The sequence below is a fragment of the Salvelinus sp. IW2-2015 genome, linkage group LG25 (assembly GCF_002910315.2).
Source record: "Salvelinus sp. IW2-2015 linkage group LG25, ASM291031v2, whole genome shotgun sequence".
NCBI lineage: Eukaryota > Metazoa > Chordata > Actinopteri > Salmoniformes > Salmonidae > Salvelinus > Salvelinus sp. IW2-2015.
Window position 1 is genome coordinate 23,900,377 of NC_036865.1, and position 7,572 is coordinate 23,907,948.

The window sequence follows — 7,572 nt, forward strand, 5'->3', positions numbered from 1 at the left end:
AAAAAAAAGAGAGATCAGCTTTTGCAGGAGAGTGGGCCTGACAGAGGAAGGACCTGTTGGTTTGCTGTAGTTGAGGTTGTCGAATGGAATAAAAAGTGATTTGTTGTCTCCTGTTGTGAAAGGTTTGAGTTTCCAGGGTGGCGAGAGCCCCCTGGTACAGTTGAGTAGAGGAATGGACTGAAGGGTTGTACATTTTCTCTTCGTTTTTTTGGTTAATAATGTTGTGATTTTGGGACTCAACACGGTTCGAGGCGGTCCATGGCAATTGGCAGCTACATCCCTGATGGCATATTCAGAATATGACTCGCGGGTAGATATGTTGTTGGGTGAAAGCGTTGAGGTGTTTGTGCATGTTGGGGGAGCAATGTTGTACTTTCATTTCCAATATACAGCGAATGATGGTAACGTCTTAAACCGTCGCCCTAGAGGGCTTTCGCAGCTTAATGAGAAGATGAAATCAAGAACTCCCGGAGTTGACAACTCTATGTGGGACTCCTGATGAGCGGTTTGGTAACTAACAGTAGACCCTGATCTCCTCTGTCCTAAAAGTGCTCGTTGCTGTTTTTTGTGGCTATCTACCCTTTGTGGTTGCTGTTGCATTCCATGGCGCTCGCAATGGCTGATTACTAGAGTTATTACCTCTGGCTATTGAACCCAAGGTAGGCGATAGGGTAGATGTACCCATCCTTGCTATTGAAGGAAGCTGGCTGGAGTCACAATTTGATGAATAGTGATGGCTAGATGTTTTACTATTGTCACGTCTCTGGTGAGACGTGAAAGAGGGGGAATCAAAATTTTGTCTACTGACAAAATTTTCCGCGGCGTGCATTACCATGTTTTACTATTGTCACGTCTCTGGTGAGACGTGAAGAGGGGGAATCAAAAATTTGCTACTGACAAATTTTCCCCGGCTTGCATTACTATGTTTTACTATTGTCACATCTCTGGTGAGACGTGAAGAGGGGGAATCAAAAATTTGTCTACTGACAAATTTTCCCGGCTTGCATTATTATGCTTTACTATTGTCACGTCTCTGGTGAGACGTGAAGAGGGGGAATCAAAAATTTGTCTACTGAACAATTTTCCCCGGCTTGCATTACTATGTTTTCACTATTGTCACGTCTCTGGTGAGACGTGAAGAGGGGGAATCAAATATTTGTTCTACTAACAAATTTTCCGGCCGGCTGCATTATTATGCTTTACTATTGTCACGTTCTCTGGTGAGACGTGAAGAGGGGGAATCAAAAAAATTTTGTCTACTGACAAATTTTCCCGGCTTGCTTACTATGTTTTACTATTGTCACGTCTCTGGTAGGACGTGAAGAGGGGGAATCAAAAATTTGTCTACTGACAAATTTTCCCCGGCTTGCATTACTATGTTTTACTATTGTCACGTCTCTGGTGGGAGTGAAGAGGGGGAATAAAAAATTTGTCTACTGACAAATTTTCCCGGCTTGCATTACTATGTTTTACTATTGTCACGTCTCGTGGTGAGACGTGAAGAGGGGGAATAAAAAATTTGTCTACTGACAAAATTTTACTGTGGTCACGTCTTTTAAGACGTGAAGAAGGGGATTTGTAATAAATGCTGTTTTATTTGACCTTAACACATAGCTATAATACTGTTATAATGCCTTCCTTATTAAAGCAGACTTTGTTGCAAATATCTTGCTAGCAACCCCACAGTTAAACACGTTCTGCCGTACAGTACTAACCTCACTCCCACACGCATGGGAGGATGGCTGACTCGACCTTTTATGACCACTGATAAGGCAGGCATGCCACTACACGAGCCACGCACATGCACACACACACACACACACGCCTTGTTTCAGGCTGGGTTTCCAAGAACAAAGAACAGTGGCCAAGAACCAATGAGACATTGACACCAGCGTGGAGGGGACGGGCCTCCACTTACAACGACCAGTCAGGAGCACGAACTACCAGAATCTACCTACGTCATTCACTGTATAAAATGTACTGCACAATATGTTTCGGGACTCGCTTCTGCTAGTTCCTTCTGAGCTAAATGAACGAGTCCGTGCACCGCTTTGCAAGATATCTTTACCTCTGAATAAACTGTCTTACTATATACCGATCCACCCTGTCCAGCGTCTTGACTTGGTCTCATTTCTCTAGTAACGAATCATCAACACTACCCACTACCAGACCCACACACATCAGCAAGAAAGAGACTGCCTAGAGTGTAGCCTGTTTGCCAGATAGCCAGTAGAGAGAAAAGATAAGACACACCATATAAAACACCCATCACAGCACAGGGGTAACCCAACCAATAATACCTGATACAATAAAAATGGCAGTGCAATTTAACGGCAACTTCATAGAAACAATTTCCAAGAAAGAACCCAGTCATCAACATTAGAGGATTTGCAATAATCTGTATTACCTCCCACTGGAGAGTGCAGAGGGTATGAATCTTCCCGGCAACATGTTAATAGTATCACCCCACATCAATACAGTTCAAATAGCAATACACCATAAACTTGCAAGCAACCTCCCTTTTTGCAACAACGCTAAAGAATATTATAAGAATATCTTAATTGACAAATAACTTGCTGTCCATAGATCTCCCCTGAAACATTAATAGTTTAGCCTAATGCTGTAGGCTATYTAAGCATGTCTAGTTAGATAACTTGCTTTGAAGTAGCCTACCTTATCTATTTGATCRCTGATTCATTGAATGAGGGAATAGTTTTATGAATAAAAGTATTTGGTTGTAATGTTGCAATATTTGATATCAAGGGTGGCAACCATCCTCCAGGATAGCTACTGGGTTTGTAGGCGTTTGTTCAAGCCCTMGTCTAACCACATTGTAGCCTAAACATCAGCTGCTCAACAGAACCTTGATAAGCAGACTTGGGTGTTTCAGGGCTGGAACAAAAGCCAAGCCTGAACACCCAGGAGCTCTCCAGATGGAGGATTGACCACGTGTTGACAACATGTGACTAACAATACAGTTCCACTTTGTTGGGGGGTTAAGTTCCTTGATCAAGGGCACAACAACAGGAGATGGTAGGTCTGCATGGGATCAGACAGAGCAGCCTTCCAGTGTCAATAATGCMTACTTTTTCATGTAGGCTATAATAATAGTCAGGAACATTTGGTTCAACGTCATGGAGAAGTCATGGACAGCTCCTGCACTTCTTTCATCCCAAGTTAACCACTGTGTAGATGTGTTTTAGAAGTTGGTATAAAGTTTATCTCAAAGTATTTTTAGAGTTATGTGTTATGTGAATGCCTGCAGGCTATCTAAGTTGGAGTCTGGTCAAGCGATAAGTCTCGACTCCGGACCACACATGCCATCTTGGCGACAGGGGTTCGAGACGTGACTCAGTCATCTGTGCCATTCCTTTTCTGTCTCCCTAGCCTACTTGCTTCCTACCGTCCTGTCATAAGAATAATAACAAATACATAGGGATCTAATGGCTAGATCTTTTAGGCTATCTATAATCAGGCAGATGAACTCAATGATCTGGTCAAGCACAAGACAAGTCAGTCAGATCTGAAGAAACGTGTGATGGTTGTAGATCAAGTTAATCTCAAAGTTACTGTCAGTTTCAAGTTAATGGTTTMCCCTCAGGCTAAAACCAGCCAGTGTAACACTATTGTCCATCATCCAGAAGCACAAGACAAAGAGAAAACATAACTTTTTGTGGCGACTCTCCAAGCTAAGCTTAATCACTAAGAACAAGAGATACACCCCCAAAGTGAAAGTTTGAGGACGAGGCGGCACAATTACATCCTTTATTGGGGTTGTTTAGTCACTGTAACGGCTGTCGTCGGTGGAAGGAGAGGACCAAAGCGCAGCGTGGTTAGTGTTCATCTTAATTTAATAATAAACCAAAAAACTGAACACTTCAAATACAAAACAACAAACGTGAAAACCGAAACAGTTCTATCTGGTGCAGACACACAAAGACTGAAAACAACCACCCACAAAACCCAACAGAAAACAGSCTACCTAAATATGGTTCCCAATCAGGGACAACGATTGACAGCTGCCTCTGATTGAGAACCATATCAGGCCAAACACAGAAAACCAACACAGAAATAGAAAACATAGATTACCCACCCAACTCATGCCCTGACCACACTAAAACAAAGAAAATACAAAAGAACTATGGTCAGAACGTGACAGTCACACTGTTTTTGTGTTTATTGTGAGCCTGGTGTCTGAGCCATAGCAAAACCAAAAAAACTCAATATGTATCTCTGCGAAAAAACAATCAAGAGAAATTATACTTGGGCCTCGGGTTGTCTTGCAGCTACATGCAAACAATAAGCGGGATAGAATGTGTCTTACGACAGACCGTCTGCACTCTATCCATTCCAAAACCAGATGCTTCTCCAACTCTTATCCAGGAGCCAAGCTGCTAATGAGTCTGGCTGAAGTAGAGGCTTCATACAGATACTATTAACTCCTCTCAGCAGGAGATGCAGGACTCAAAGCTACAATCTGGGATTTGAAAAASAACAAAATGGCAGCCCACTTGTTTTGGTATACAACTGAAGGATGAGGCTGGGGTAAATACAACCCCTTTTAAAGGGATAATCCATCCCCAGAAATAAAAGTCATGAAACTCCTGTCAATTTGGTGAAAGCATGTGTTCTATCGTGAGTAAAATAAAACATTTCCCCATGATTTAACTTCTATGTGGTCCCATGTAGGAACTCGTCATAACTACATGGTTCTCGTCACTGGAGATAGGGGATAACACACMATCACATTTCATAACGCTTTTAAAACAATTACCTGCACTCCAGATCGCCAAATGAGCCAATAGATAGTATGGGCATACATGTCTAGAAAAGATCCATCCATTTATATAGTCATGACAAAGAATATATTCCCGCTTAGATGTGCTTAATCTAAACAGTGTACCAAATTATTCAACTCAGTTTCTCCTTCAAGTACCATCTCGCAATGCACCCTGTGTGTCAGTAGGATATTTGGGAAAGGGCCGTTGTTGCCTAAGCAACGTACTCTGCATTCGCTCTGGGCAGAGGCAAACTGAAAGTTGACCTCAGTGAGATAGACTCATAAATTGACAGTGCAGTTTGTTTAGACAATTTTACAGCTAGGTAGTTAATTCAAATGCTGATATTGACTCTTCTATTATTGTATGTAGCTACGTTTGCTAGCTAGCTACCTAGATAGCCAACCAACCTTGTTACTGCATATTGACAAAATMAAACAGTCGTTCACAAAAAATATTSTTTTCCATATTTGTGTTATTTAACAGTGTTTAACACTGTTAATCATGTAAATTGTTTCCTCCAGCATCTTCACAAGGTCCTTTGCTGTTGTTCTGGGATTGATTTGCACTTTTCGCATCAAAGTACGTTCATCTCTAGGAGACAGAACGCGTCTCCTTCCTGAGCTGTATGACGGCTGCTTGGTCCCATGGTGTTTATACTTGRGTACTATTGTTTGTACAGATGAACGTGGTACCTTCAGGCGTTTMGAAATTGCTCCCAAGGATGAACCAGACTTGTGGAGGTCTGCAATTTTTTTTCTGAGGTCTTGGCTGATTTCTTTTGATTTTCCCATGATTTCAAGCAGAGGCACTGAGTTTGAAGGTAGGCRTTGAAATACATCCACAGGTACACCTCCAATTGACTCAAATGATGTCAATTAGCCTATCAGAAGCTTCTAAAGCCATGACATGTTCTGGAATTTCCCAAGCTGTTTGGTCTGGAGGGGGGCTACGCCCTAAAATGACATATTTTAAACAGGACAAATCCAGCATGACGTTTATGCTTGTGGGGACCAAACAGTTGATTCCAATTTAAAATCCTATTTTCCCTAACCCGTAACCCTAACCCCATAACCTAACCCTAACCTTATGTCACGCCCTGGCCTTAGTTATCTTTGTTCTCTTTATTATTTTGGTTAGGTCAGGGTGTGACGAGGGTGGTTTGTGTGTTTTTGTCTCGTCTAGTGTGTTTGTACTGTCTAGGTTTTTTTTGTAGATTTATGGGGTTGTGTTCATTCTAGGTGTTTAGGTAAGTCTATGGTTGCCTAGATTGGTTCTCAATTAGAGGCATGTGTTTATCGTTGTCTCTGATTGGGAACCATATTTAGGCAGCCATGTTCTTTGGGTATTTTGTGGGTGATTGTTTCCTGTGTCAGTGTTTGTGCCACACGGGACTGTTTCGGTTTGTTCACGTTTATTGTTTTTGTATTTGTGTTCATGTTCAGTTTTCCCTATTAAAACATGGACACCTACCACGCTGCGTATTGGTCCGATCCTTGCTACACCTCTTCAGAGGAAGAAGAGGATGACAGCCGTTACYCCTTAACCCTAACATTAACCCCTAACCCTAAACCTAACCCAAACCCCTAACCCTAGAGCTGGACATTCTGAAACCATGAAGAAATAAACTCTACAAAACCAGAAATGTAGCATTCAAGCTCACAGTGTAGCCTTAGGCCCAATGTATTCCTGACCTACACATCAGCTGTGCCTCAGAGCGAAGAGAATAGGGAAAGTGTGATGTAACAAACCTCCAATAAAAGAATAGGCAGTCTGATGTAACAGACCTCCGATAAAATAATAGGCAGTCTGATGTAACAGACCTCCAATTGTTACATCGATGCCTTATAATTTATCGGAGGCTTCTGCTAACCAGACTGACTATATTTTATCGGGAAGTCTTGCTTGATCACATCAGATGCGTGAATCTGAATTTATCGGAGCTTCTGTTACATCGACTGCCTTACCTTTCATTGGAGGTTCTGTTACATCAGACCTTCGCCTAATTCTTTTATTGGAGGTCTTTACCATCAGACTGCCTCTTAGTCTTTTACTCGGAGGTCTGTTACATCAGACTGCCATTATCTTTATTGGAGGTCTGTTTACTTCAGACTGCCTTATTTTATCGGAGGTCTTACATCAGACGTGCCTTTTCTTTATTGAGGTTGTTAATCAGACCTGCATACTTTATTGTGAGTTCTGTATCCATTCAGACGGCCCTTTTCTTCTTTTTTTGGAGGCTCTGTTACATCAGGTACCTGAACCATTATTATTAATGTGGAGAGTCGTTGACATCAGACTGTCCCATCTATTATCGAGAGGTCTTTACATCCAGACTGCGCCATATATTATCGTGATGGCTCTGTTACATCAGACTGCCACGGGGCGGTAGTGTGTTTCATCTGTATCGAGTTTTAACATCAGAGTTGGGTGACCGTCGAGGGTGTATATTGGTAGTGTGCGGTTGGTGTGGAGGCGAGTGTTCATACTGCCCTATCTCGTTGTGGAGTGGTGGGAGTCGGTGGTGACATCAGAGGCCGCCCTTTCTTTAGGATGTTGGAGGTGATCGTATTGACACTTCTCAGTCACGTGCCACTATTTTTATTCGGAGGTCTACATCAAGACTGCCCTTTTCTTTTAATGGAGGTCTTATCAAGAACTGAAAAGAACCGGTTCCCAGGATGTGCACTACTCACCCCTATTATTTTCTTTATTGAGGTCTGATCACACTCAGCGAGCGTGCCTCTCTTTGTCCTTTGGAGGTCTGTTACAATCAGACTGCTCTATTATTTTT